Genomic DNA, 20,199 nt, shown 5'->3' with positions numbered 1-20,199 from the left:
TAGTGTGGTAGCTCATTGAATCTTTGTAGTAGCTTTATGAGCAAGTACAGTTAGTTGTCTCACTTTATAGGCACAGAAGATGAATCAGAGTTAGATTAAGACTCTTGCTCCAGGGTCACAGCTATAGAGGTGCATGTAGGATTTGAACCTAGACATGGCCCTCTACTGAGTTGGTATGTGGTACTGTGGATACTCAGCTCATCTCACATATCTCCCTGGTCATTCGGGTGGCAACACTGATTTCCCTTTGGGTATTTTGTCCTTATGCTGAGCTATGTTATTTTCACAGTGGTGGCCTTGTACCCATTTGTGGCATCAGACAGACCTGGCCAATATGTGTTCTGTGGCCCAGAAATAACCCAAGCCAGCAAGAAATTAAATTCAGGGACTGAACAGACATACTGAGAAATAAAGCCTTTTCTTGATGTAGGACCTGGAGTTGTGGCACTGTAAGTCAGAAACCATACATAGAGAGAGTCAGCCTACAACCAAAGCCATGCTGAAGGAAAGATTGCCCAAGCTATAGAGAGATAACTTCTAGTGGCATCTGTTGAAACATGGACCTATGCATGTCTGCAAGAATTAGTTGTCAGCCTTCCAGTTATGTGAGACAATAGACTGCCTTTGGGGCTTGAATGGTCTGGGTTAGATTTATATCAATTACAATGGAAGCAAATCTGAGTAATTCAACAAATATGATTATATTAAAAACCAGTAAAATTTAAAGCCATGCAATTTATCAAAACCTTTTTCTCTCCAGAGGGGTTCAGTATATAGCAGCATCTAATAAGCAAAAGGAGAAAGGGATTAAATATCTGTCACTGGGCAAACTGGTGGGGGTAGGAGACACTTAATACATCATTCAGTCCCAACATGACTAAGTGGCCTTAAGCACAGCAGCCAGTCCTTGGTGGTATCAGTTTTCCCATCTGTGGTGTAAAGGGGTCTAGCTTTCCATTATTACACCACCTAACAAGCAAGAAGCCAGTGTGTCCCCAGTCCTGGCATCAGTAACTGTGATAGTTAGCTGGATTGGATTAAAAATGTTTATGAGATTAGTGGAATAGCTCTCTGAGAGCATTTCCAATGACAGTTGGATCAGAAGGCTTTCACTAACCAAGAGACTAATCCCTTGATAGATTTATAAGACTTCTTTATTGGGAGATATTGAAAGATGGGAGGTAGGGCATAGCCGGAAGAAGCAGAACACAAGCATGTCCATGGGGGGTATGCCCTGGCCCCTTCATGAATTCCCTTTTCTTCCTGTCTGAGGTGATATGACTTGCTCTCAATGGGCTGAAACTGTAAGCTAAAGTAAACTTTCTACCTCTAATTTTCTTTCTTAGGTATTTTGGTCACAGCAGTGAAAAGCCAATAGAGTAATTTCTTTCTTTCTTTCTTTCTTTTTTTTTTTTTTTTTTTTTTTTTTTTGTTTTTCGAGACAGGGTTTCTCTGTGTAGCTTTGCGCCTTTCCTGGAGCTCACTTGGTAGCCCAGGCTGGCCTCGAACTCACAGAGATCCGCCTGGCTCTGCCTCCCGAGTGCTGGGATTACAGGCGTGTGCCACCACCGCCCGGCGTAATTTCTTTCTTGAGCCTCAAAAACAACTTGAAATCCTTGCCTGGGATCCCAAAGTCCTGGGGTGCTGACCTGGGAGGGTGTGTCCACTGCTACATCTAATTTTTATTAGTCCTAGCCATTTCTTTTTCTTTAAAGTGGAACTGACATGCTAAAATGCAATGCATCTGGCCATTTGGTTGATTAAAAACCTACTGGGTTAAACCCTAATAAGCTTCAGATTGTATGTTACAAATCAGATCAAAAACCACCACACTGGGTGTCTGGCTGAGGTTAAACCTTGCTAAGACTAATTTCCCACTCTTTAGTAGACAAGTTATTCCAAAATGCTCTCCTACAGTAGCAAAACTTCTATCAGATAAACCATTATGAACAAACATCTAAACACATTACTAAAATGAGAAAGTGAAGAAGTAACCAAGTATATCCCCAAGTTTACACCCCAACAGTAAAACTAGTCACTTTCAGCCAAATGATAGGTAGGCATGTGCAGCACCTTGGGCTGCTGTGGTCTCATGCTTACACCAACAAAAGTGGACAAATGGTACCAAACTATACCACAGGTATATGTGATGTGAGCAGCTAATCATCCTTATATAAGGGGTTGGTGACACCTTTATAATCCCAGGACTTCGGTGTAGAGATAGGAGAACCACTGTTCATTCCAAGCCTTACTTAGTAGGTTCGAACCAGCCTGGTTTTATTAGGGAGATCTTATCTCAAAAAAAGGAAAACATATGCACACACAAACACATATACACAAACAAAAACCAAGAGAGACCATTTATAAAGGACCTATCCTTGTGAAAAGGTAGAAAACTCTGCTTTTAAAAGCAGACAGGCTATCTCTGCCTTAGTTCTGGATGAGAAAAAACCAAAAATCTGTCCTATACCATAGAATCTTGGATTGAACCTATGACACCCATATCTACAAAGTCAGAAGAAATCTAAAGGAAGTGGCCTCAAATGAAGCAATGAGACCAACCTTTGATATAGGAAATAGGAAACAAAGAGTATAAATTGTTCCTGAAGGAAAACGTCATTCCCTAACTATGGGCATTTTCCAGAGCTAAGATGAGCTTCATACAAACGTTCCAAAATCAAACACACAAGGAAGTAAAACATATCTTTTACTAAACACAAAACATCAAACAATCTTTAATCATCCAAGAGTTTCATATAGTAACATTATAAAACATTACACAAAATAACCATGTGTAAAGTGTCTACAGACATTCAAAAGTCTGTAATTTGAGTAAATTTCAGAATAATACAACTTTTACAGTTGAAATATGTAAAAGTTGAAATTCAACACTGTGGCTAGGTTAGCTAGTAGGCACACAGATAAGAGAATTAATGAGCTAAAAGATCTGCACAGTGGCTAGAAAGAGGACTTAGCCATAAAGGGTTTACTGTGAAAGCATGGGAACCTGAGTATGATCCCCAGTAACCACCCAAAAGAGCTAGGTATGTGCTTGTAACCCCAGTGCTAGAGGGTGAAGACAACAGATCCCAGGCTTGACTAGCCAGCCAGTCTAACCCAAGTGTTATGCTCCATCCAAGTTCAGTGACAGAACTTATCTCAATAAATAAATGACTGAGGAAGACATCTCAACATCAACCTTTGGATTCCACCGAAGCAAGTGTAATCCCCACCCCACTCCTGCCCAGAGATCTGGCCAAGTAAGGAAATGAATGAAAACAATGGATTCAGAAGCATGGTGAATTGAGCAAAAAAGACCTGATATATTTCCTAATTAAATGGAGTTCTAGAATGAGAAAGAGGCAGGAGGTGAGAATTCTTGGGTTTTACATAAAGACATTAATTTTATTGACGATATTACCTGGTTGTCAGATTTAATAAGTGCCATATGTCTCAAGAAACACAAATTCAAAACTACTATTAGACAGTTTCACTGTCCAACACAAAGGAAAAATTAAAAGGGCTGCAAAAGTAGGTAACCTGATCTAGATATTAAGAGAAAAATTAACACATTTCACAAATTAAAAAATATATAATTTCAATGAATAAACATTAAAAAAGAAATTTCTTGAAATTATGTGTCTTTTTAGAAGGACAATAATACAAGAAAAGAAAAAAGGCTGGAATGTAGTGGACATGGGGAGCGAGGACAGTGGGGAAGGTGTTGACTCTAAGCCAGTGATGACTATGAAATAATAACATGGTCCAATTTACAGTGTGGCAGCTGGAGAGGAGAAAGAGCTTGTTTCAGCTTATGGTTCCAGAGAGAGGAAACAATCTATAAGGCGGGAAAGCATGGCATGCCTGGAGGAGATGGCTAACTGCACACACATGCAGGAAGCGGAGAAAGCAAGCAGAAAGTGGGGTAAGACTGCAGACCCGCATAGCCCTCCCCAGAGATGTACTTCCTGCAGCAAGTCTGCACCTACTAAAGATTCCATAACGGCCCTAACAGAACCACCAACTAGGGAACAAGTTTTCAAATACATGAGCCCATGGGGACATTGCACATCCAAACCACACACCCATCAAAATCCAGTAAGTGACTATCATAAAGACAATGGAATGTGACTTTTTTCTTCTTTTTAGTTTATTCAACACAAAACACTCTCCAGCTTCACTGAGGTGGCAGACCATGACCAAATCTGCCTCGAAACTGGAATTCATCTGCTGAACCAGCCCCAGCCTCAGCTTTCTTGTCAGCCCCAGAAGGTACAGCACTCCTTCTGTAGGTGTCTCTCTCTGCCTCCTCTCCTGTGAATCTTGCAGGTTGCTCACCCTCTAGAGTCTAGAGAACCCAGCAGTTCTCAACCTGTGGGTCGTGGTTCCTTTAGCAAACCTCTATCTACAAAAATGTAGATATCTACATTACAATTCATAACAGTAACAAAATTACACTTATAAAGTAGCAATGAATATAATTTTACGGTTAGGGGTCACTACAACATGAAGAACTGTATTAAAGGGTCCCAGCATTAGGAAGGTTATGAACCACGGCTCTAGACCTTTGGGCCAAGACCTGCCAATCTAGGGCTGCTGCAGCACACAGGGTGGCAGGCACCATCTCCTGAGGTAGATTGAGGTAATCTCAGAGATACTGGATACCCTTGTTTGTAAGGTGCCAAGAGAAATGTCTCTAGGCAAACTGCTCCTTCACGTAGCTTCAAGACTTGAAAGACTACATGGCCTTTATTACATGAAGGTTGGTACATTGACTGCCAGTACAGTAGGTGTTTGGTCATATGGACATCTTGGCAACCATCACTCCTTACTTAAAAAGGAGTTCATAGATGGCAATCTGGTTCTTAGGTATCAACATCACAGTAGCTTCAGGGTCTGAGATAGAGGCTGGAAAGGTGAAGTATGACTCTTATGAGAAGCCCATACCACTGGAAGCAAGAACAACCACACAGAAATATGTGATAGAGAGGTGGGAAAAATAGAAAAACACAATGACCCATGCATATGGAGAGAGGCGGAACTGGACACATAATGGTGGTGACAGGTGTGAGAGAGGGCTGAGATCTTCTTGCTGTCATTGCTCAGAAGGGTCGGCTGGATGGTGTACAACAGTCTGGAGCTTAAGCAGATGCATACTCAGCCCCGAACCTGCTGCCTGGCCATGGGATCTCCCTGGCCCTGGGTAACAACAGAGGTCCGAGATGAGGAAAGGTTCACTTTCTAGATTGGACCTCCTTGAAGGGCCACCGTGGCCCACCATGCCATGGAAGGCAATGTTAGTGTCAGTGGTCCATGCTGCTGACCCAGGTCATGATGAAACCTGAGACCTATGTGGACACATGCAGTCTGTGCCACTGCCTGATGCCTTAGTGTCCTCAGGCTTTGCTAACTCAGGGCACTAGGCTGATTTGAGTGACATGTGTTACTATCTGAGGCCATGTCAAGGCTCGTAGCCCATGCAGCCACTGAGGGCTATGAATAAGTCAGTGGTCCTAACAAAGCCAAGGGCCATGTTGATGTCTATGGCCCATGTTACCAACAAAGCTCATGTGGATGCCCATGGTCTAAATTGCTGCCTGAAGCCATGGTAATGTACCTGTGTAAAGAAGACCTGGCCCCACCTCTCAGTAGCACACCAGCACTCACACATGTATATGTACATATATATATACATACATGCCAAATAAATAAATAAAATAAACCCTAGCTCTGCTTCATACTGGCTAGTCCTGAAATTATATTTTTGTGTCAAAGCCACAAATCCTAGTTTGGCCTGAGCTGAGATCCCTTAAAAGATTAGGGAAACTCCTTGGACAGTAGATTAATGCAATAGAACAGAGCATTCAGAAATAAGCCCAAGCAACTACAGCCACCTGATCCTGGACAAAGAAAAAAAGGAAAATTCAGCCTCTAATATCCACATGTAAAAGAATGAAACTAGATCCTTGTCTCTCATCATGAAGCTTAAATTGTATTCAAGACCTTAAGGTAAGACCTGAAACTTTGAAACTACTAAAAGAAAATACTTCAAGATATAGGCATAGGTGCTGGAGAGATGGCTCAGCAGTTAGGAGCTAGTGCTGCTCTTGAGGAGGACCAAGTTCACTTCCTAGCACCCATATAGGGCAGGTCACAGCCACCTCGTAAATCACCTGTAACTTCTGCTCCAGAAAATCTAACATCTCTGGCTTCCATAGATACCTCCGTACGTGCGCGCGCGCGCGCACACACACACACACACACACACACACACACACACACACTTTTTTTTTTTAATTTTAACACTTAAAGAATCTAGACATAATGACTTTCTAAATAAGACTGAAATAGCTTCAGAAATAACAAAATATGGATTCCAAATACCTGACTTGTCCCATTTATCTGATAAGGCCACTTTGGTCCATGATGTGCCTGGGCTACACAAGAGCTTCCCAGAGCAAAGCAAATAGGTGTGACTGACATGTTCCTAAATACTTGTGATGTGCATCTGCTGCCCTCTGGTGGCAGTCTGAAGGGAGCCGTGGGTCCATCTACCATGGGCTAGAGGAGGCACAACAGAGCTACAAAACCCAGCTCCCTGTAGGGTAACTCGTACTTCCTGGGGCTTCTGCACACATTTAAATCATGGGTTTCCTTTTTGCAACTATATGTCTTGGCACTCAACCCTTCCTCTACCTCTGAGAAAGCAACCACAACTGGGCTTTTGGTGATCAATGGAACTTATTAAGAGCTAGTTCTAATCAGAGAAACCAAAGCTGGAAATAAGATATGTTGCCCTAAAAGTAATCAAAATCTACACCCCACCTCAGAAAAAAATTAATAGATATCTAATGGTGCCTTCTAAGGAGTTGCTCCAAGAGTTGACCAACTGAATCCTTTCAGATAGAGCCAAAGGCAAACCTTGTACAGTTTCCTATGGTATGACAAACGACTACCTAAGCCAGTGGTTCTCAACCCTCTGTGGGGGCTGAACGACTCTTTCACTGGGGACACCTAAGATAATTGGAAAACACAGATATTTACGTTATGATTCATAACAGTAGCAAAAATTATAGTTATGAAGTAGCAATGAAAATAGTTTTATGGTTGGGGGGTCACCATAACATGAGGAACTGTATTAAAGGGTCGCAGCATTAGGAAGGTTGAGAACCAGTGCCCTAAGCAATGGTGAGAAATACTGAGTCCAGTATCTCAGAGTCTAAACAAAGTACAGCTAAAGGGTGGGGAACACAAGGGGGAAAAGGCATTAATCCAGGAAGAACATGGATTCTTGTTCTACTTGGAGGATGAAATTGGTGAGTAGGTCTAAGAACTGATACTCTGGAGAAATGAGGAGCATCAGGCTTCCACCACAAGAAACACCCCCCTCTAATTTTCTAACACAATTTGAACCTACCACAATAAGAAATCCCAAACTCTGTAAGTATCAAATTATAGGAAAAATATATATTCCATATATTTTGTCCTCACACTGAGAAGGGGTTCCTTTTTAGTAAGCTGGTATTTAATTTTCTCTCAAGAACATTTAGAGTGTTATTTACTCATAGGTGATAATTTCTAAACAATTCTTTCCTACCTTTGTTACTTCCAGAGGGAGCTGCAGGTTCAGCATGGGACTCAGGCCTGTCCAAAAATGCCGTACTTCTGTGGTGTTCAAGAAATGACTCTGAGGCTGCATCATAACAAAGGAAAAAGCAATAGTGACATGGTGAGACCAGAAGCCACAGACTTCTGAAAAGAAAAACCCATTCACAACATGCCCCTTGGTATTTTGAGCAGTAATATCCAACATACTGAATTAGCTACTAAAACATACAGAGTTGTTTAGAAATAGTCAATTATAAGTACCCATCTACATTAATATGTACTCTAAAAGCAAGTAGAAATTTAGCATCCTTCATTTTGGAAGGATTCTGGAGGGGCAGGAAGAAGAGACCCTCAGTGGGTTCCAGCACATGGGATTTGTTTGCTATGTGGAATAAGGATCTCCAGGGAGCCTGCCCAGATACCATCCTGGGCCTAAACAAACCTAACTTTGGCCACTCTCTCTGTAGAGAAGCCTTAATACCATCTTTGTTCTACCTGGCCAGAGGGGTTAGAAGACATACCACACCCATACACCCCCTGGTCCCTGAGCCTTTTCTGAATGCTGCTGGCCTGCCAACACTTCCCATGGTGGCCTATTGCTTTCCCTACCACTCTAGACCAGTGCTGGTCTTAGCAAACCTACTGTTAGCTGAGCAACACATTCATCAACAGATCTAAGTCTTCCCTGGATGCTCTCCTCTTTGTTTAGACTTCTTTATGTCTATGGTCACTCTTCTACCACAGTTAATTCTTACATTAAACATCTTCAGCTTAGCTGGGTGTACTGCATGCCTTTAATTCCAGTCCTCATGGAGACAGCGGCAGGTGGATCTCTGTGAGTCTGAGGTCAGACTGGTCTACATATGGAGTTTCGGGGCAGCTAGAGTTACATAATAGAGAGACATTCCCCCATCCCAAACCAACCAACCAGAAACATATCTTTAGCTTGGTTTCTAGCTCCTGATTGGTCAGACTTCTCTGTTTAAGGAGGTACTTAAAGGCTCCATGAGAAACAATCAGAATGCAATGATGAATGGCTTTTGTGAACTATGATTTACTATTTTATAAAAAATGAAATCTAAGATTTCAAGGGATGAACTGAAGATACCTGGACTCATATCCCTATGATACAATTTGTGTTTTCATGAAGCATATTCTTCACTAACAATTATTTTCAATCATTGGAATGACAGTGGAGCTAGATTTTCTTTTGTCATTACTACTTTTCTTCCAGGAATTCCTGAGACAGTTTGTGAAGAAAACATTCATTACATACATTTTTTACTTTATCCTCTTCCCTGAGAATTTATCTTAAGGGCATTATTAAAAAGTGACAAATGAGATAAACTTCCATTGCTGGCCCTACCCCTTTCTTTCTCTGTCTGTATAGTTCCAGCAAACATGAAAAACATTCCTAAGACCCATCAGACTTTCTGCAAGAAATGTGGCAAGCACCAACCCCACAAAGTGATACAGCACAAGAAGAGCAAGGATTCTTTATATGCCCAGGTAAAGTGGTGTTAGGACAGGAAATGGACTTGCTATGATGGGCAGACTAAGCCTATTTTGCACAAAAGGCTAAAATGATAAAGAATAATGCTGAGACTTGAGTATGTTGAGCCTAACTGCAGACCTAAGAGAATACTTTCTAGTAAGAGATGCAAGCATTTTCAACTGGGAGGCGTTAAGAAGAGAAAGGGCCAAGTGATTCAGTTCTAAGCTGATTTTGTTATGAGGACAATAAAATCATGGACTTTTACTCACTTGGAAAAAAGTGACAAATGTATTAAGTGGAAAAAAAAAGAACAAATATGGGCTTAATTGAAGGTCTACCACTTTTTTTTTTTTTTTTTTTTTTTGAGACAGGCTGTGATGATTTGAAAGAAAACGGCCCCCAAAGGGAATGGCACTATTGGGTGTGGCCTTGTTGGAGTAGGAGTAGCCTTGTTAGAGGAAGTGTGTCACTGTCGGGGTAAGCTTTAAGGTCTCCTATGCTCAAGCTATGTCCAGTGTCACAGTTCACTTCCTGTTGCCTGTGGAACAAGATGTAGAACTCTCAGCTCCTTCTCCAGCATCATTTCTGCCTACATACACACTGCCATCTTACACCATGATGGTAATGGACTAACCCTCTGAACTGTAACCTGCCCCAATTAAATGCTTTCCTTTATAAGAGTTGCCATGGTCATGGTGTCTCTTCACAGCAACAGAAACCCTAACTAAGACATAGAGTCTCTCTATGTAGTCCTGGCTGTCCTGGAACTCACCACATAGACCAGGCTGGCCTTGAACTCACAGAGATCCTCTTGCCTCTGCCTCTCAAGCTACAGTATTTAAGGCATGCCTCACCACACCCAGCAAAGCCTACCACTTTTGTATAATGGTATAAACTTACTAGGAAAAAGTAAGATGATATTATGTATATAACATATAACATGATGTCATTAAAAGTATTTAACATAAGAAATGTACCAAGGAGAGTTACACTATCAAGAATTACATTTTTAGATTCAAGATGGCGGAGACAAGCAGACGCAGGTAGGCCTGTGGTGGCGGCCCTCGGAGGTAGACGGGTCCGGTGGCAGTGGCTGACAGGGACATTTAGGCCCAGCGGCAGCTGGCGGAGACATTCAGGCCCAGCGGTGGCCCATAGAGGTGGACAGGCCCTGCGGCGGAGATAAGCAGACGGAGGTGGACAGGACCAGCGGCGGCGGCCGACAGAGACATTCAGGCCTGGCAGCGCAGCGGCCCACAGAAGTAGACAGGCCACGCAGCAGAAACAGCCAGACGCAGGTCGGCAACTCGCGGAGGTGGAAGAGCCCGGTGGCAGCGGCCGACAGGGACATACAGGCCCGGTGGCAGTTCGCAGAGGTGGATGGGCCCGGCAGCAGTGACGGGCAGGGGTAGGTAGGCCCGTGGTGGCAGCCGGCGGAGACATACAGGCCCGTTGGCCGCCCTCGGAGGCGGACAGACCCGGCGGCGGTTGACAGGGACATACAGGCCCAGCGGCGGCGGAGACAAGTGGACACAGGTGGGCCTGTGGTGGCGGGCCACAGGGGTGGACAGGCCCGGGGACGGAGAGGGGCGGACGCAGCTTGGAAAGGGGACGCCCCTAGCCCCAACACCTGGGGAAGAGGCTATCTCCGTGGGTCGGAACCAGGGCGAGTCTGGGCACTCCGTCTGGGAACAACCCAGGGCCCAACTGCTGATCCTGTGAAACCCAACAACTTGGAGGTGTTGGCGAGACTACCCTGCTCAGCTGAAACCCATCTGGGAGAGGATTCAGATGCCTACAGTTTGAAGTCTGAAGAAACAAGATCAGCTGAGGAGTTGACAAATGAACAAAACGTGACCTGGGAACACAGAAGAAGGTGCTACCCAGTCACCAAACCAGATTACCAGAATCATAAGTATATAATTCACCGACTGAAATCAGCTGTCCCTGAAGAAACAGCCCAATAGCACCAATTTAACCAAGAACCCCTACTAAACCAAGACTAAAAATTAGAACAAGAGAGGCACTCTCAGACACAGACACCACCTGCACCGCACAGAGGAAAAGATGAGTAGACGCCAGTGCAAAAATACAGGCAACAACATAAAGACCTATATGGCAACATCAGAACCTAGTGATTCTACACCTGCAAGGCCTAAACATACCATGACAGAAGAAACAGAAGAGATCAACCCTAAAAATGACTTTAAGAAGATGATAGAGGCCCTTAAAGAAGAAATAAAGGCCGGGCGGTGGTGGCGCACGCCTTTAATCCCAGCACTCGGGAGGCAGAGCCAGGCGGATCTCTGTGAGTTCGAGGCCAGCCTGGGCTACCAAGTGAGTTCCAGGAAAGGCGCAAAGCTACACAGAGAAACCCTGTCTCGAAAAACCAAAAAAAAAAAAAAAAAAAAAAAAAAGAAATAAAACATTCCCTCAATGAGGAAATAAAAACTTTCCTTAAAGAGGAAATGAAAAACTACCTTAAAGAGGAAATAAAAACTTTCCTTAAAGAGGAAATGAAAAACTCTCTTAAAGAGGAAATAAAAACTTCCCTTAAAGAGGAAATGAAAAACTCCATTAAAGAGGAAATAAAAAACTCCCTTAAAGAAATGGAAGAAAAAATGAACAAAAAATGGGAAGAAATCAAATCAAGCCAAGAAAAAGCAATTAAACAGATGAAAGAAACATTCCAAGATCTGAAAAATGAATTTGAGACAATAAAGAAAACACATGCTGAGGGAATGCTGGAAATAGAAATCCTGACAAAACGAACAGGAACTACAGAAACAAGCATAACCAACCGATTGCAAGAGATGGAACAGAGAATCTCTGACACTGAAGACACAATAGAGAAAATAGATTCGTCAGTCAAAGAAAACACTAAAGACAAAAAAGTCGTAACACAAAATGTCCAGGAAATTTGGGACACCATGAAAAGACCAAACCTAAGAATAATAGGGATAGAAGAAGGAGAAGAATACCAACTCAAAGGCACAGAAAATATATTCAACAAAATCATAGAAGAAAACTTTCCTAACCTAAAGAAAGAAATACATATGAAGATACAAGAAGCTTACAGAACACCGAATAGGCTGGATCCAAAAAAAAAAAGTCCCCTCGCCACATAATAATCAAAACACTAAACACACAGGACAAAGAAAAAATATTAAGAGCCGCAAAGGAAAAAGACCAAGTAACATATAAAGGTAAACCCATCAGACTACTCCATAGAGACTATGAAAGCTAGAAGATCATGGACAAATCTCATGCAGACACTAAGAGACCACCGATGCCAACCCAGACTATTATACCCAGCAAAACTCTTAATCACCATAGGCGGAGTAAACAAAATATTCCAGGATAAAACCAGATTTAATCAATACCTGTCTACAAACCCAGCCCTACAGAAAGCACTAGAAGGGAAAATTCAACCCAAAGAAGCTAAACACACCCATGAAAAAATCAAGCAATAGATAATCCCACACCAACATACACCACAGAAGAAACAAGCTGGTGTAGCTATCCTAATATCTAGAGAAAAAGGATGTTTCAAAAGAGAAGAAGTCTTGTGGCAATGCCTCAGTGGTCCAGGTAACTACCAGAACTCGGAAAAGTTGGTTGAACTTGGGATTGACTGGGAGGCCAAAGATTTAAAAAGCAGAAGATTCTCTCAAGACACAAGTTGTGTGATAATAGTGTGTTTTGTGTGTGTGAATGAGAATTTGTAAATGTTGAATTCTAGGCTTCAACAATCATTGTCAGTGCAGATTAAGCTGCAAGTATTTATGCTTTAAAACTTAAATTATAAAGCTAGTTACGTCTTTCTAACAACTAGTTTTAATGTTTATGAGCATATTTTACCTACATTACCTTTTCAGGATGTTGAGAAAGATGCATCACAAGCACAGGCTGAAGGCTGGGGGCTAGATGGTTTTGAGGAAGAGGTCTTGTGGACTCTTTCATAGAGCAAAGGGAAGCAATGCCTTCTGGGAAATGAGCTAAGTTTTAATCTAGTCTTTAAGATTAGAAGTCAAAAACAAAAATATTAAGGAAAGGAAAACCTAATTGATCTTTGAAGTATTGTTATGTGGAATCGAGTGGGACTTTTGAGGCCTTTCTTCCAGAAAACAAGGACTTGGTTGTCAGGCCTATATTAGGCCTAAACCTTGGTGCCATGTAGTTGTACTTAAATCATTTCAATGGAAAGTGTCTTAGTGATTGGAACTTCTAGTGCAGTTTGGAGTTCTTCCATTTGAAAAATGTGATATTTGCATGGGATTGTTTGAATCTTGTTTTCTAGTCCCTCCCCATCACCACCCTCATAGTCTGAAGGTAGATTTTTCTCTTGATAAAGGAACAAAAAAGGTGAACATCTTGTTTGTAAATAGGTATCTAGTAACTAGTGGTAAACTTGAAATGGTAGAATTCTTTAAAGCCTAATTCTAGATAGCCTTAAGAAAATGTATCTTAATTACTTTTGAACCTGTATTCACCTTGTTTTTTTCAAATATCTTAAGTTATATTTTCTTTTTCAGAGCTGCTTCTTATTTGGGGCTACTTTTCTTTTTTTAATTGAGGCGTAATTCATAAAAGGGTATATTGTTTTGATGAGACTTTTTACAACTGTGGCTGGATGTCTTTCTTTAGTCTTCCAAGAAGGGCCATTTTACTTTTTTAAAGTTACTTTTAAAAGTCATGAGGTCAACAACTTGGACTACTATGCATGTAAGTGCTAATGCAAATTAAAGCCCAAGTCGACCTCCAGCAGCAGTTCATTCTATGTTGACAGTGAGAGAACACTTTGCCTGTTAGGATATTGTTACTCATGGACTGAAATGCTGAAGAAACCCCTCCCCCTATTTTGTTTTTTTGCAAAAATCAAGGTATATTCTAGGGTTTCCTGGTTGACCTCAACAGATAAACTGAGATGATAGTCTTAGTTCAGAAATGATCTGAATGTAGATTTACAATCTACGTGTACAGCTGGCTAAGTGAGATCGCTTTCACAGTTCTGCATGTATCCCATCGGCTCCCCATTAGTCACTGAACTCTTAAAACTGGTATTGTAACATTATCACAATGTTTTGCGCCAATTTTATAAACTTTACAGTGCAATATGCGTTCCTTTTCTGAGGCAAACCAAAGGTATATTTCTCAAGGTTCTGCTGCTATCAGCAGTGTTGATGGAGGATTTTTTATACATTTGTAATAGATAGAAATAAACCAGAAAAAAAGAAGAAAAAAAGTGGTGGAGGAAAAGGTGAACACTGCAAGAATACTCAAAAGGGCTGAGAGTTGCAAACGCCAAGCATGGCTTTGCATAGTAAATGGAATAGAACAGCTCTGAACTATAGCTTACTTTTCCTGGTTTGGTCTGACAGAATGATTGAATGCTTTTGTACAAAAATCAGAGCCTTAAAAACAAGGATTTGGTGAGATTGTAAAATGGTGTGCCACTTTGGCAAAACAGTTTGGTGGTTGGTCAAAATGCAAAACATTGTTACTCTGTTACTCAACAATTCTACCCTTAGGAATATATCCTCAAACTACTGAAAATGTGCACCTATGAAACATGTACATGAAGGTTTACAGCAGTGTGTTGCTAATAGTAAAAAAGTTAAAACAACTCAAATAGCTATCAAATACTGGAGAGAAATAAAATGTGGCTTATTCATACAATAGAATATTATTAAGACATAAAAATGAATGAGAAACTGACAGATTAAATGACTTTGGTGAACCTTCATAATTTCATTTGTAGATCTTTCCATTTCTAATTTATAAATACATTTGGGGTTATAAATTATAAATGTACTGCCTCCTGTCAACATTGTATACTTTTATTTGATGATTTCTGTGTCGAACATTATATGGAAATGTTTCCAAGTATTTTCTGTATTAACTGTGAATGAATAGAACAAAATAAATTGCTTGTGATGGAAAAAAATTACATTTTTAATTAAAACTATATTATTATTGTTATTATTATTGTAAACTCTATCAATTATTTGGCAGGGTAGCCCTGGCTGGCCTTGAACTCACTATGTTGAGCAGGCTCCTCTCAAACTCATGGAGATCTGCCTGTCTCTGCCTCCCAAGTGCTAGAATTAAAGGCATTTATCACAACAGACTTGGTTCTGGGAATTCTTTGTTTCAAGCTTGCCAGCTACATTTCGTTCCAAAGACAATGAAGAAGACACACGTTTTGGAGGGCAGAGACAAAAAGACTCCCAGCAAAGCAGTAGTTAATGCTTATCATATCCTCTTTGTGTTGGTTCCCTAGACCACCCAAACCCCTGGAAAGGCAAGAAAAAGCTTCCTCATAGGATTTGCACAAGGGGATGCGTCTATTACATTACAGGAAGGAACACTGAACTTGAAGGTTCTCTGCTCTTAAAAAAAAAAAAAAAAAAAAAAAAAAAAAGGAGCAAGCTGTTTTTTGTAGGAGTGAGATGAGATGTTGACTATTTCTTGAGGTTGCTCCTTGCAAATACATCCTAAGAAACTGTCTAGGTAAAGCAGTCAAGTATTTCTGACATTCTCAGTGTTAATATTTATTATCAACTTAACTGGATTTGGAATTACCTAAGAGACACATTCCTGGGCCTGACTATGAATACCTTTCTAGAAGTTGGAGAAAACCCACCCTAAATGTGAGCAACACCATGACATGGACTGGAGTCTCAGACTGAATAAGGGAGAAGAAACCCTCAAGAGCTTCAGGTATCAGTCATGGAGGTAAAGGAAATGGTGTTTGTCCTGTTGGGTTTAGGTATGGCCTTGGCATGATTTTCCTTACTAACTTCCTATTCTTTTGGAATGGTAATGTTTATTCTGTGCCAATGTGCACGAGAGTATATAACTTAAATTTTTATTTTATTTTATAGGTGTTCAGAGTTAAGAGAGTGCCTTAAGATTCATATGAAACAATTGACAGCAGGAAGTCAGAGACTTTCTTAGGGGCCCTAATGATAAGACAAAGAGAACTTTAATTCTGTGTCCTTGTCTAGGATCAGAATTGGAAAGGCTCGTTTGACATTATAGCCAGTGCTGAGGAGTCAAAGCTGCAGGTTCTGGGCACCCAACTCTTCCTCTTGGGATGTAGTTATCAGTCCTAAGGCAGTTGTGTCTGAGGTATTCTGTGTTCTCTTTGCCAACTCTCTGTTGACCTTGGCCAAAAGTCTGACTACAATTTTCCTTCCTGAAAATAGTACATAAGATGCTGTACTTCTAAATAAGCTTGCTTGGGTATAAGAACAGCTCTAAGACTGGATGAGATATAAATCTTGTTGGCTACAGAGTCTTTGAGACTTACTACAAGCCATTCTTTCATATGACATGGATAGAGATTTCTACTAATTTGGTTATGCAGTCAAAATGAATTTATAAGGTTGACATATTTCTTTTACTTGCTCAAACATAGAACAGAGAATCATCCTTAGTTGACTTGTGCACATCACACATTTCATACCTGTGTTAATGCAGATATGTATGTTACCTTTAAAAGTTTGTGTGTTTTCAGAAAATTGAAAAAGGGGGGGGGACATCAAGGAGGACAAGTAGCCCAGGTGATCCAGTCTCTCAGGATGCCTCTGTTGCTGTTTCCTCAAAAGTCTGCATTCAGAACAACATCAAAGCTGCTAGCTAAGATGGTCCAGCCTCATAGACTACTCCAGGACTTCAGATAAGCCCTGCACTTTCCCATCACACAGAGACTGGACAACAGCTAGCTCTCCTAAGATTTGACCATTATCTCAATTTTCCCAGGGCCACCTAAAGATGCCATCACCCCGAGACAGTAGGAAGTAATTTTAAGAGCACAATGCCCACATGCCCAAGAGGTGTGGTGGGTGGGTTTTTTGGTCATTCAATGGATTATGGATGTTTATCATTATTTAGGGGGGTTGTTTGCAAGTTGTTATTGGTCATGTTCAGGGAGGAAACTAAGCAAAAAAGTTAGATCCAGGGATCTTAAGATAAAAAAGAGGGAATATAGGAATAACAGAGGAAAGGGGGGTAGATTATTGAATCTATTTTTAAACTAAAAAGCAACTATTCATCTCAAATATTTTACACTGGTATGGGTTTTTGTATACTGATACAAATTTAAGATTATTTTTCTTCCAACATACTGTATATATGTTTCTACTCTTAAGGTATTGTATCTATGTAGCTCATTTAAAAATGTAATGTAAAGGTCTAGTCCTTGAAAGCTATTATTACAAACTATTTAGGATAATTAAGAAATACAAGTTAGCAGTCAGTCATCTATAATAATCAAGCTTATAGTCATGTTAGGTATGTTTATTTTAAGGTTAAACAGATATATTTTAGGTAAGATAGCTGGTCTTCAAACACTTCAGAGATCTACAGAATATGGCATTTAAGATGTTTTAATAACATAAGGCTTTTCATGACAATGAGACATGTCTGTTCCTGGCAGCACCAATCTACCTCAGAGAAGATGATGGGCATTGAAGAATCTCCATATGGAGTTTGCTTTCATTGTGGAAAAGTTAAGGACAAAAAAAATGCCCTTGCCTCAACTGCTGACAGTATGCTGTCCAAATTGGACAAGCAGGATACAAAAGAAAGTGACTATCAAACTTTACCAAGACAAGGTAGGACAGTACTTCAAAATTCCTACTTCACAAAAAGCCTATCAGATATTCTGGGCCTGTAGGCTGAACATGGATGCCCTATTGCAGTATATTTGATCACACTGTGTGAAAATGTGTCGCTGTTTTATTCTGATTGGTTTAATAAAGAGCTGAACAACCAATAGCTAGGCAGGACAATGCAGGCAGGATTTCTGGGAGAGGAACTCAGGAGATGAATCTAGGCACGTGAGAGGTACCAATGAGACACAGAAGGAGTCGGATGTACAGAAAGGAGGAGAGGTAAAGAGCATGCAGCAGAACGTAGATGATAGAAATAGGTTAATTTAAATTATAAGAACTAGTCGGAGACAAGCCTAAGCCAAAGGCCAAGCTTCCATAATTAATAATAAGTATCTGTGTCATTATTTAGGGGTTAGCAGTCCAAAGAAAGTCCAATAAGAAAGCCCAATGAATTCTTCCTCCCTCTCCCTCTCCCTCTCCCTTTCCTCCCCTCCCCTCCCCTCCCTTCCCTTCCCTTCCCTTTGTCGGATATTCTGTCACAGCAATGAAAAGAATGAAGCACTAAAACCTAGCAGGAACTCATACAGATGCCCAGGTGACATGTTAGACTATCTTTTCCAGCAATGTAAAAACTAGACACAGAGCATAAAAACTGAAGAGAAAGAATGGAACAAATATAGAAATAAGTTTGCTGTTGTGGCAAAACTTTCTGTAGTCTCTGTCTTAGTCTCCTTTTTATTATTATGACAAAATATATGCAGCTGAATACTTTATAAAGAAAGTTATTTTTTAAGCTCATAGTTTGGGAGGCTGAAAGTCCAATACTAGGTGGCCCCATAGCTTTAACTTCCAGTGAATGCTTCAAAGTAGATGGTGTTACTTATTATGGTAAGAACATGTGAGGAAGAGATCATATGGCAAGGCAAAAACTCAGAGAAGCTTGGGGGTCAGGTTCACTTGTTAATTTGACAAGCAAGTGTTTTTATTGCTATAAAATAGGGATAGGAGTTGGAGTGAGAATTTAACTCATTCGTAGGTATATGAAGCACTAAATGTAGTGCTCATTTTGTGGCATCAGCTTTTGTTATAGTTATTGAAACATGTTGTTTTCTAAGACTAAAGTACTTTTTCCCAGTCTACTGCTTTTCCTAGAAAATGCCAGTTGAATAGTTCCTCAAGTAAACCTTCTCTGAAGATGACTACATCCATCTCTCTCTCTGTGTATATGTGTGTGTGTGTGTGTGTGTGTGTGTGTGTGTGTGATTGGCCAGTAACCAGGCAGGAAGTATAGGTGGGACAAGCAGAGAAGAGAATTCTGGGAACAGGAAGGTTGAGTCAGGAGTCGCCAGCCAGACACAGAGGAAGCAAGATGTAAAAGTACTGGTAAGCCACAAGCCACGTGGCAATTTATAGATTAATAGATATGGGTTAATTTAAGATAGAAGAACAGATATCAAGAAGCCTGCCACGGCCATACAGTTTATAAATAATATAAGTCTCTGTGTGTTTATTTGGGTCCAAGCAGCTGGCTGTAGGAGCTGAACAGAACCAGGAAAACTTTAGCTACAAAACTGGACATGAACACTTGACCCTGTTCTCTTTCTACAGTAGATCTTGGCTTTTTCAATTGTTCTCTTCAAACCTGATCATGTGAGATTCAGTGTATGGGGGTGGGGTGGGCATGGGTCTTGGAAGTTCCCTGGTGCTGTTCATTCTCCAAAAGGAAAATATGATGCTGAAGGCAACTTGCTGCCTCCTAACCATGGCTGGATTAGAATTAAAGGTTTCTTCAGCCAAGCTGAATGCTTCACCATTGACTCCATGGAATGATGCCATTTTTCCAAACTTTTCTGACTTTGATGCCAGTGCTGCTGATAACTGCTTAGAAGAGGATGTAGAGGAGCTTAGAGATGGGAAGGGTAATCAAAAGAATACTTACTGAAGCTGATGGAGCAATGCCACAGCCCCTGTCTTCATTGTGTCCTCTGCTTGGCATATCAAATGATGTGCTAGTATGAGGACCCAAACCATTCTAACTTGTGTTCAGTTTTCCAAAAGGAGGATCTTGGTCTATGTAGTCAAAGCTGTCTTGCAAGTTATTTGTACTTCTACAGAAGTTACCTAAGATGATAGAGGTACAGTCTCTAGGTCCTGCACTAGTGATAGAAGAGGGAAAAGTGCATGCCTATGCCCCAGGCTGCCAAATAATGCTTGCTGCCTGGCTGCCTCACTGCCCTACCCAGGTTCCCACTCAATCTCTCCTTCTCCCTTTCCATCTCTCTGCCCCCACCCCACCCAAAAAATAAACTGTTCTTGAGGGAGCTGAGTTCTCCTGATAATTCTGATCACTTTTCTATTAGGCCCACCTCTTAAAGGTTCTACCACTTCAACACAGCCACATTGAGGACCAAGAACCCAGCACAAGAACTTCTGGGGGACACACTCAATATCTGAAGCACTGTCTTATCTTGTCAC

General features: G+C 41.0%; 1 protein-coding gene and 2 pseudogenes across 1 annotated transcript in view; 1 reads left to right on the top strand and 2 right to left on the bottom strand.

The window, feature by feature from the left end:
* The window catches only part of LOC114701274 (serpin B6), a 72,325-nt gene extending 64,632 nt beyond the window's left edge, over positions 1-7,693 (bottom strand). Inside the window, exon 1 of the mRNA XM_028881346.1 lies at positions 7,598-7,693. The gene's annotated coding sequence lies outside the window, so the exon portion shown is untranslated. The remainder of the gene's footprint in view (positions 1-7,597) is intronic.
* On the bottom strand, positions 3,742-5,397 carry LOC114701305 (annotated as a pseudogene).
* A 1,316-nt stretch (positions 7,694-9,009) lies between the features above and the next one.
* LOC114701298 lies at positions 9,010-9,377 on the top strand (annotated as a pseudogene).
* The last annotated feature ends 10,822 nt before the right edge of the window (positions 9,378-20,199 follow it).

The sequence above is a fragment of the Peromyscus leucopus genome, chromosome 5, assembly GCF_004664715.2.
Source record: "Peromyscus leucopus breed LL Stock chromosome 5, UCI_PerLeu_2.1, whole genome shotgun sequence".
NCBI classification, from domain to species: domain Eukaryota; kingdom Metazoa; phylum Chordata; class Mammalia; order Rodentia; family Cricetidae; genus Peromyscus; species Peromyscus leucopus.
The sequence above is the reverse complement of the archived record's forward strand: the minus strand, read 5'-3'. Positions and strand labels throughout refer to the sequence as shown.